The 10,887-nt window shown below is 43.6% G+C and overlaps 1 protein-coding gene across 1 annotated transcript in view; it reads right to left on the bottom strand.

Moving 5' to 3' along the window:
- PRKAG2 (protein kinase AMP-activated non-catalytic subunit gamma 2) overlaps positions 1-10,887 on the bottom strand; it is a 216,921-nt gene that overhangs the window by 70,565 nt on the left and 135,469 nt on the right. The window lies entirely within an intron of this gene.

The raw sequence follows: 10,887 nt of genomic DNA on the forward strand, positions 1-10,887 counted from the left end.
CGGTTAGTCCAGAGGGGACTCAAGCCCATCAAAAGGGAGCAGATTAATGAGCATAAAATCCCAAGCCACTCAAAGGAGAGTTTGAGAACACAAGGATGCATCTTCATGGTCAGTCTGGGTCCTCAGTGTGAGCTTTCAGGGCTCCACCAGAGATTACTGCACCAGAGGTTTTTTCCTAAGATGGCAGACTTGGAACACTGGACATCAACAACTCAGGGTGGGATCTATTACTTGAAGAAACTATTACTCCTGACATATCTGGGGAAGAGTTAGCATCTTCTGTGTTTAAAGGAATTAACAGGTAATATGGGTAACTGTTCTTTAGCTATTATTCTTCTCTGAAAACAAACTTTCTTGATGGCTTTTACATAATAAGAGACAACTTTCTAATAATAGTCACTCAACATGAAACCTGCAAAATAATTAGGCTCTAATATGTTTTATTAGTTTATGGGTTTAGTGGTATAGAGTACTGTATTTATTTCCTTCAAAGAAAATCCTAATTCTCACTGATAAATTTAGCTTTTCTGGAATCAAAAAGGTCCCCCTACTCAGTTCCTATCTTTGGTCCTGTTCCAAAATTGCAGCTGGACTTCCATTTAATTTCCTAAGGAGCCCTGCAGCTCTGCCAGTCAAGCAGCCACAGGCCCAGAGGAGACTGGGGTTGAATGCAGGTACAGATGTTGGCTGATGTGCCATGCCGTGGAGTGAGGCGAGAGTAACCACCCTGGCATTTTGAATGTCTTCAACCCCTGCTCATTTCAGGGGGACTGGAGAGTGTGTTCCACTTCCTTAAGGACTGAAAGGACACCTAACTTGCTTGTTCAGTTTTTGCTTACAGACAAATTTAAATAAGCTGTTCTGGGGAAGATGCTCCTCTGTGTTTTTATGGATGTACAAATGTTCCCTGAGTGCTGCGATTGGAGACTGAGGTAGCTGTAATCGATGCAAATGGAAAACCACTAAAAGGGAGAAAAACACCATTAGATCTTAAAGTCTTGCTGCTGGGATGTGTTCATCGTGTGCTAATGTATTCAGAAAGTCCACAAGAACCATTTCCAGTGCTGAGAGGCTCTGCCAGAAAAGCTTTTACCAGACATACAGAAACCACACACTCAGCAGCCGAGCAAGTCTGGCCTGCCAAGTGTAGAGGACATCCGTAGGACACAGGGGGATCAAAGGGGACCATGGAAGTTACATCTCTTACATCCTGTGAAAATTGTTGTCACCTCATCACAGACGTGTAACAGCCCAGGCAGGACAGACAGCGTGGTTTCCATCTTACAAGAACATTCACTGGTGGTGAATCTCCTTTTGCATGTCAGCCTTGGATACTTGGCATGAGTATTTTATGGATTAAGAGCATCTGTGACTCCAGAACACTGAGCCTTAGAACTGTTTGTTTCAACCAGGCACTTCAAACATAAAGTACCGCTGTGAGGCACACCTTAATACATCTGAGGTTCAATTTGTCTGTGACTCAGTTTCTGCACAGAGTTGGAGGAAAAAATATAATTATTTTGCAGGGTACTTGATAAAATAATGTAATTAAGCTTTTCAGTCTTTTAGAAGCCTACCTCATAGCATTATTGTGGTATCTATGTTATTTACATTTGTACAATACTGAGATTAAAGTCATAATCACATAGGAAATATTAAATATTTTGTGATTATTAAAATGAAATACTTTTGACTGCTGTGATACAGCTTAACACCCTAAACCCTATGAAGTTTTTCGTAAAAGCCTTCCACATCAAAGAATGAAAATCTGTAATATATCTCCAGACCATAATCAGGTCAGGAGTAACAGGACTTTTTATTAACTTTAGTCCTATTGGACTGCCAACTGAACAGCAGCATTGGTGTAAATATATCATTATCTGTACATGCAGTAGGTGCCCTGCTCTACTACAGCAGAAGGAATCCAGTGAAGAAACAAGATACAACTCTATCCCATGGCTAAAACCAGTTTATTTGGGAGAATGTACTTAAAACAATTAAGCAGTGAAAACCAGGCAACAATTCTGGATTCTTCTATAATGAAGCTGAAACAATTCAGTATGTCTGTAGGATTTTGAGGAAGAAACAAACTTTGACATTGGCTACAAACCCTACTAGGTCGGGTAACAATATGAACAAAATGTGGTGTTTTCATGTTATGAAACTGAATAGCTGTTTCTTTTCTTCAGAGCACAAAAGAATTTTAGAAAAAAATAAAAAAGAGAGAAAAAGGTCTAGCAGATTGGTTGCTGTGTGTCTGGCTAACAAAAGGGGTTGGAACTGGATGATCTTTAAGGTTGTCCTTTGGGGTTGGAACGGGATGATCTTTAAGGTCTCTTCCAACCCAAAACATTAAATGATTCAATGATTCTGTATTTCCTATTGATTAACCCTATCCAGTTTTGAAACAATCTGAGAGTTTTGCTTTGTTCTGACTCATTCTCACATTACCTTTCTCAGGACAAAACAAGAGCAAATAAAGAGGATAACTTTGTAGTCTCCATATTGATGAACTGTAAGTACTAATATTTGCATAACTGAATATGTATATGAATAAGAACATTCATAAAATTCACATGAATACATGGTGCAAAACAACTTTCATATCACAACTTTACACTGAATGTGTATGTGAGATCCTAACAGAACTGGATAGCCGAGACTTCGAGCAGAATGGGGCTGCCTCCAGCTGCTTTCCCCGTGACAGTGATAGCACACACTACAAACCCTACTAGGTCGGGTAACAATATGAACAAAATGTGGTGTTTTCATGTTATGAAACTGAATAGCTGTTTCTTTTCTTCAGAGCACAAAAGAATTTTAGAAAAAAATAAAAAAGAGAGAAAAAGGTCTAGCAGATTGGTTGCTGTGTGTCTGGCTAACAAAAGGGGTTGGAACTGGATGATCTTTAAGGTTGTCCTTTGGGGTTGGAACGGGATGATCTTTAAGGTCTCTTCCAACCCAAAACATTAAATGATTCAATGATTCTGTATTTCCTATTGATTAACCCTATCCAGTTTTGAAACAATCTGAGAGTTTTGCTTTGTTCTGACTCATTCTCACATTACCTTTCTCAGGACAAAACAAGAGCAAATAAAGAGGATAACTTTGTAGTCTCCATATTGATGAATTGTAAGTACTAATATTTGCATAACTGAATATGTATATGAATAAGAACATTCATAAAATTCACATGAATACATGGTGCAAAACAACTTTCATATCACAACTTTACACTGAATGTGTATGTGAGATCCTAACAGAACTGGATAGCCGAGACTTCGAGCAGAATGGGGCTGCCTCCAGCTGCTTTCCCCGTGACAGTGATAGCACACAGGGATGGCCCAACACAGTTCTGTGCTTCTATTTGAGCAACTTCAGCTGGGATTGAGCCACACATCATGGGTTGGATGCAAAAGCCCCGAGGAAGTGCTGCTGGAATGGCAGTGCCCACACCTTTGGCTCAAGTCACACCCAGCACTGGCTGGTATGGAGCTGGGCACAGACATATAAAATCAGTGTTGCTTCCTTCACTTGTTTCTCTGGGTATTTACAACAATTTCTTTTAAATAAAGCCCCTATTTTGCACAGATTAAGTTTTTCACTGACATACTTGGGCATTCTGATCCAAACCAGCCCTCCACTGATCCTTAACAGGAAAGGATGAAGTGTTGCGTTGTCATCCGTGTACTCCCAAGGGAAGAAGGGTGGATGCCTCCTACATTTCCTACATTCCCAGGGTGACACCCACAATGAGTTCTGTCACCTACATTTCATGCCTGACCTGGCAGGATGCATCTGGTGGTTTCTGGGAGGAAGGACTCTCACAGCCCAGTGATTCCTGCCAACGCCTCCCTTTTCATCAATCCTTTTCCAGAAAGAAAAACAGCTGCTGCCCCCATGAACCTTTGGAGCCACCTGCCCCCAAAGGATGCTGGTAGGCATTTCAGGGATGTGCTAACACTGCTGTACAGAGGTTGGCTTCAGGGGGACAGTAATAGGATCACACTCCCCATTGAGGGCCCAAAGGATGGAGCCAGCAGCTTGCTCTCAAACTTTTACTTTTGTATTTGTGTGCATAAGATGAAATTGCTGAAACTGGTGAGAGTTACTGGCCATGAAAATGAAATCACTTTTTGCACTTTCCCTAGGAATCACACATCAATATTCTCTCACCCTGTACCTAATCAAGCAAATAGCAACACTGCTAATACATAAAACTGTGGCTAAAAGAGTTTTCCAAGTTTATATAAAGGGATATATTCATTTACCATTTAGAGTCAAACTTCTCAGGGAAAAAACCAAACAACAAACCCAAAACAAAAAACCAAAAGGAATTTCCATTTGCAGTGTCTCCATGTGAAACTTTTTGTCTTGACTCCTTCCCAGGACAACACTGTCCTTTCATTTGCATTCTCAGCTGGCAGTGAAACAGAGAAGGTGGCAGGCTGTGGCTGCTGAATTTTAAGTACCCTGCAGCACAAGTGAATCTGAGTCGAGCTGCTGGTTCATTAAGTTGATTCACTCTTCAGACACAATACTATGTTAATTCTGACACATAAGCAAATCAATGCAAATTATATGAAATGAGGTTTAATGCCACTTAATGGCAGTAAAGCTCTGAACCCATCAGCAGGTAAATGGCTACTGCCTGTTTCCATCCAAACAGTCCTGGTGACATTGGCACTAAATGTTGTAGAATACCCGTTAGTTTAAAAAATAATAAAATAAGCCTGAAGAGTAAATCTGAAGAGTTATTGTACCAAAACCCAGCATGGATACTGCCCAGGAAATTTCCTGTTTTATCTAACATTGTCACTTACACACCAATTCAGGTGCTTCCCACCATGTAAGAATTACAGCTCCTACACTTGAACCCTATAGCTTTTATCTGTGATTGACAGTGAATCACCCATGTAATGGTCAGGCCTTCCAGTCCTTCCAAGCTCCCCGGTTCCAGCTGAGCAGCATCTATCCCAGCTGCATTAGCAAACACATTTGTTTCAGTCTTACTGGAACAACTCCATGGCTTTTTTCCATGTAGTGGGTACACCATGCAATGGGAAGCTTACTTGTTTCCAAAAACACAACTCTGATTTTTTCAATAATCAGAGGGAGAGAAAAATACACCTTTTAAATAATTAAAATATCATATGCTGCCTGAAAATTTCACAGGAAAATGTAGATTTCTGCCACTTAAAAAAAAATCTTAAAAAATCAAATTTATTTATAGTAGTTCTAACACAGTAAAGGAAACCACTTCTTAAGTGGTCTAAGCCACAGAAATACCTGACCCTGAAAGCTCCAGCTTTTGCTTCAGACGTTATTTCATTTTGTAAAACCAAAGACAAAGCCCCACTGGTTACCAGAATTTAGCCTGTTACTTGTGGTCTATTTATGTGCTGAAACCACACTTGTATCTGCGGAATCTGCAATGTAACACCTTTTCCTCGTAAAACTGAGAAAATCAGGAGCTGAAGAGCTTAATTAGCAGGTTTTGAGAATTGTGCTGCTTTGTGAAGATCTCAAGGCCCCTTTATGAGGAAAGGCTGATCAGCAGAAACTCTTGCCTGTATCCCTTAAAAGAGATGATGCTGTATCCTTTAAGGGGTTTACTGCAGATCTCTCCTGCAATGATGATTAGACAGAGGATCTTCCACCTTGCCCAGAACCTCACATTGATTATCTCGCATTTTTTAAATGTACTCGCCAAATCTGAAGAGACTTGACACATTATATCAGCTCAAAAAGCAATAAACACATGAGATCCAAACACAGCAAGCAGAGACCAGAAATCCTGGTGGAGAGCATCCTTCCCAATGGGCTTTTTCTAGTTCTCATTGGCAGCAAGGTTCCAGCCTGGCTTCTAACTACTAATTTTCTGCCAATGCTTCTCCTTTGTCTTGCAAATACTGGAGAAAAGACCACGGCCAAATAATTCAGAGCAAAGAAAGGGGGATCACTCACAAGCTTGATGGCAAAGAATGGCTTTTTTTTGAGACAGCCAAATGCACATTCCATTGCTGTTCGACAGCCTGACAGGTGATGAATGAAGAGGTCCTGGTAATGGTTGAGGTAGTCACTGAATAAGTGCCTGGGCTGGCAGGAACAATTAACTCGGCATGGTAATTATACTGAGAGACTCAGTACCAAGACTTCATCAGACACCAGATGGCTATGGCCAAGACAGTGTCAGAAACACAGCCAACAACATGTACCTTGCCAGCAAAAGTGCCACTGAGAGGAGAAAAGTATGAACAGAGATCCTCAGCAGGTAACAGCCTGGTGGGAGAACAAACATCCTGCAGAACGAGGAGAAGCAGGAGAAGGAGGGTCGGGCACACATGAACAAAGAATGCTTCACCCTCCTGTGCATCCATCACCCACAGAGCACGGGGTCAGGAAGTTTGCAAATATCAGCTTTTCACTTTCACCAGGCAACTCCCCTGTCCTGCCACTGACAGCAGAGCAGGAGCAGTTTAGGAGGGCCACCTCTCAAAGGGCTCCTGCTGCACACAGACCCGGGGCTGCCGCTAACGGGATGTGACATCCTGCAGCCGCTGCCGGGGGACGACCGCTGGGCTAGAACAAAACCTGACCGTGCAGTGCTGTGATACCCATCTAAAACGTCACTAAAACGAAAATCACTCCTCTTCATTCAAACTGCGCTGGAGAGACGCATGGCATCTGTGCAAGCCCCGCGTTTCTGATCCACACCAGATGAGTAATGAGCGAAAGCCAATCCAGGCAAACGAGCCACGTGCCGCAGTTGGCCCTTATCAATCAATGTGCTGGGAGCTGCTGAAAGAAAGTCCCCGCTGCCTTCCCAGCGCCGTGTCAGCGCCTCGGCCGGGCACAGCCCCGCATCACATGGCAGGGATTCACATGGTCGCTGGTACCGCTGCTGGTTATAGCCGGCTGCTGGGAGAAACAATGCCTACAGCAGGACGCCTTTATTTACTTAATACACCACCTGGCATTTAAACTTTCACTGAGTACTTTGTGTTCAGAGCCCTTAATGAAATAACTTTTGTTTTCTATTTTAGCAAAGAGGCTGGCTGCTCAGGCGGGCATTTAACAGCGCTTTCCACATTAACCTCCATTGTCCTACCCAGGCTTTCTTCTGTTTTGAGCCAAGCTGAGCTAAATGCTCCCCTGCCATTACAGAAAGTTGCAAGTTGCCCGTCTTTGGAGACACTTTGGTGGCCAACACTCTCTGTCCCTCCATCACCCTGCCCTCTGCCAGAGGCTGCTAGAACTGCTTTCTGCCACTCTCCCTGCCTTTGCACAGCAGAGCTCCCAAAGCACAGCCACAATCATCACCACTCACGTTCTGCTTCTGGTGCCATCCTCTGCGTGCAAAGTTCTTCACAGACAGACAGGGAAACAGAGGCCCCGGCCTGAAGGGTTTGCATTTTGGCAGGCAAAGAGGAGGAAAATTAGGGGGGTAAGGTGGGAGGAGGAATGCTGCATGCACAATACATAAAGACAAGTTTGGAGGTAATTACCTACTTGCTCTGATGCTTAGTTTCACATTTAGGGATTTCATATTTAATCACTGCACTAAATGTCAGCTTTTCGAAAGCAGCTGCGTGAGGGGTTCCAGAACAGGGTAGGTTGTTGCTTCACCTGTGATTTACAATACGTTCATCCAGTGTAAATTTTTTAAAAATTAGGTAATTGAGGCAAAGATTTGCTTGCAATAAAACAGTGCCTTAACCATGAACCTTATTTCTGTAACACGCTAAAGCAGAGGAATACCCCGTGGAAACTGAAAAAAAAAAAGCTCCAAACATTTTACAAATATGTCATTAGAGGTGCAAGTCAACAAAATGAACAGTCTAAATAAGAACCCCACTGAAATCCCTGTGGGTGATTTCATCTGCACAGGACATCCACTCGCTGTGTAACCGAGAGACAGACTATTAATGCACATAAAGACCAGTAGGGTATCTATTTGCAGGGTAGGCATGACAGCTCCAGGGCTGGTGCCAGGGGAATGTGCACTGTACTGTGCATACAGCTAAAGGCTGTGTGTACACTGTGACACTTCCCGAGGTTGGGAATAGCAGGATATAAGGCTATCAGAGAGACTTCAGGACTCAGGCCCTGGGACCTGTTCTCTGTTTAGTTTATCGGTTTATGTTAGCCTCGGGTTCCTACTTTGCAATGAGTAGGATAGCTCCAGAGGTGCCAGTAATAGCACCAGAGTTACAGCTGGATTACCAGTCTCACAGCACAGTTTAATTTTGTTTATTCTCTGCAATGTTTGCAAGGGCACTGAGGTGTGAGTAATTAAATATTTGCAAAGTACTCCACATCCTCAGGAAAGCTGTAGCTGAAGAAAGAAGCCACAATTTGACATTTCTTTGCTTCTGATATTAATTTTTTAAAACCTTCTAGTCTTCTTTCATCAAAAGAAAAAAAAATCTCTCATTCTAGCTCTTTTCAAAATTCAGCAAGAGTCCAAGCACTGCTTCAGCCTGTGGCATTTGCCTCTTCCTACTGTGTCTGAGTCAGATTGGTGCCTCATCATCATTCCTGTCTTGCTAACCCGGGAATTAATCTTTTTGTGCACATATGGCATGGCAGAGACAACACAGTGCTCTCTAGCACACCTACCAAAGCCTTCTCAAGAAATAACTAATGACTTCATGGCTCTTGTTTGATTGAAAATAAATTGCTGTGGGACTGCTCCTGCTCCTTATGCCACTTGGTAGCATAATTTCCATTGCCTTAGATGGTACTGGATGGTGCTTTTAGCAGAACGTTAGTGCAGTAAATGGCTGCTTTCTCTAGACACTAGCCAGCACAGAACTTCCCCTCCTCTTCCCTTGAAATGATCCATGCAGCACCAGCTTTCTTCTGCCTTTCACAATTAGATCTCAAGGTGATGTGGATGACAAAGAACCTCAGACCTCCGTCCTTCTGGTTAGTTCTAAACTGGACTGGTTTTCCAGTGCAGTACAAACACTCCTCTTGGCACAGGCAGGCAGCAGTGGGAAAGGGGCCAGAAGCAAAGCAGAATCACTTTGTACAGTGGCATTGCTGGTTTATACCCCTGGAAGTGTACCGGAAACTACAACCCAAGTTCTCCTGTGGGACAGAGTTGTCCATCTAGGATCTGGCTGAGGGCACAAGGGAGGAAAAAGGAGAGAAGACAGCTGCACAGCCATGCACCCACAACTGTATCAATGCCCTGAACTGTGATGTACTCATCAACCACTGCAAGTCCACGCTGTCCACACATGAGGAATCAGTTACCATCTTATTTTCTTCTCCCAGCACAGAAAATGGGTAAGATTAAAATCAAATTAAGCCCTGTCCTCTTGCTGTGACTCTCCACACTCTTACCCATAAAGTACTGTTACGATACTCAGTAATGAAATGAGGTTGAAGAGCAGCAATATCACATCTGTACATTAAAACTTCAGGATGGAGTCAGGAAGTACCCCAAGAGGCTATCCAAGGGTTACCACAAGATACAGCTACAGAGTTTTAGATGCTGGTGTTGCCACAGCTGTGAAGTCAAACAGGCTTAGCAAGCATGCTACCTGCCCAAGAAAGCCATGAACACTTGGGCCCATCCTACTTAAGGAGTTCAGCCAGAAATGAATCCCTACTTTGCTAATGTAAGTCTAAAGGGAACTTCAAACTCCTGCCTGGATAAATATCAGTTACATGGAATGAACAAAAACTCCCCTTGGGATGTTTGATGATTCTATCTAGTTAAACTGCATCATCTTATTCCTCTTACCTGCCCATGAGTGAAATTCAAACTCATGGGAGGGGACAACATTTCAGTGATGTCCATTGCATTGGATCAACCAACACCTGGTGCAATTTCATGTTTCTGTTGCCAAGTGTTTCTACTGGCCACAACATTTCTGACACTTCTGCACCAACTACATGGCACAAGGTTGGCCTGTGCCTTCCCAGCCACATAGGCTTTCTTCACTTCTGATCTGCCTCCCTCTTCTTCAGACCAACCATCTCCTCTACCCTCCATGCTTCCTGCTAAAATGTTATATCTAACTCTCCACTTCAGGACCAGTACAGACTGATGCTACGAGAATAAGTTAGAGGAATTCCTCACAGATTTTCTTTTTTCTTGCAATTTCATCTTCCACTTGCAGGCTGATTTAGACCTATCTCCTCCACTTGCCAAGTCACCAGCGTACCTGCAAGACCAGCCCCCAAAAACACGCACAGGGTGGCTTTCTTTACTTGGCTGCCCAACAGGTCACAGTTGATACATCTCTCAACACGCAGCCCTGTGGTGCTGCAAGTCTCTGGCAGCAAAGAGCATGCGGGCCCTTTAGCAGAGCACATTTTTCCAAGGGCTGGCCAGGCAGTTTGCATCTCTAGGAAATCCTTCCCCTCCCCTGTCATCCAACCCCAGCTTCACCCCACGGCCCATCCCAGGTCACTATTACAGCGTGCCTCCAGCGCATGACACAGTCATTCCTGGCTTGTTCTACTCCCCAGAGCTGTCATCCTGCTATAAAGCAAATGAAAACATAGGAGCCAAAAGGATTCGGCATGTTGAGAGTGAGTACCTCAACAGCAGGCTTGTTGGAACAGAGGACATCTCCATGCCAGAGATTCCCCCAGCTCAGTGGGAAATGTGATCTATTTAAGCAGATCTACTTCTGCCCTTTCATTCTGCTCCTCTCCATCACCCCTGTTCTCATCTTTTGCAGGTGTCTCCCTATGTCCCCAGAGACTTTGGTCCCATTCCTGCACACCAGCATCAGCTGTGGACAGGCAGTTCACACTGACACGCCAACCCAGCCTCACTTCCCACTCATGTTAATATTCCAAAGTGGGGTAGGATTTTACAGCATCACTTCAGTCCTTGGACTCGGGAAGGCTGAGCCATTCCTG

Source organism: Corvus brachyrhynchos, unplaced genomic scaffold (genome assembly GCF_000691975.1).
Source record: "Corvus brachyrhynchos isolate BGI_N302 unplaced genomic scaffold, ASM69197v1 scaffold18, whole genome shotgun sequence".
Taxonomy (NCBI): domain Eukaryota; kingdom Metazoa; phylum Chordata; class Aves; order Passeriformes; family Corvidae; genus Corvus; species Corvus brachyrhynchos.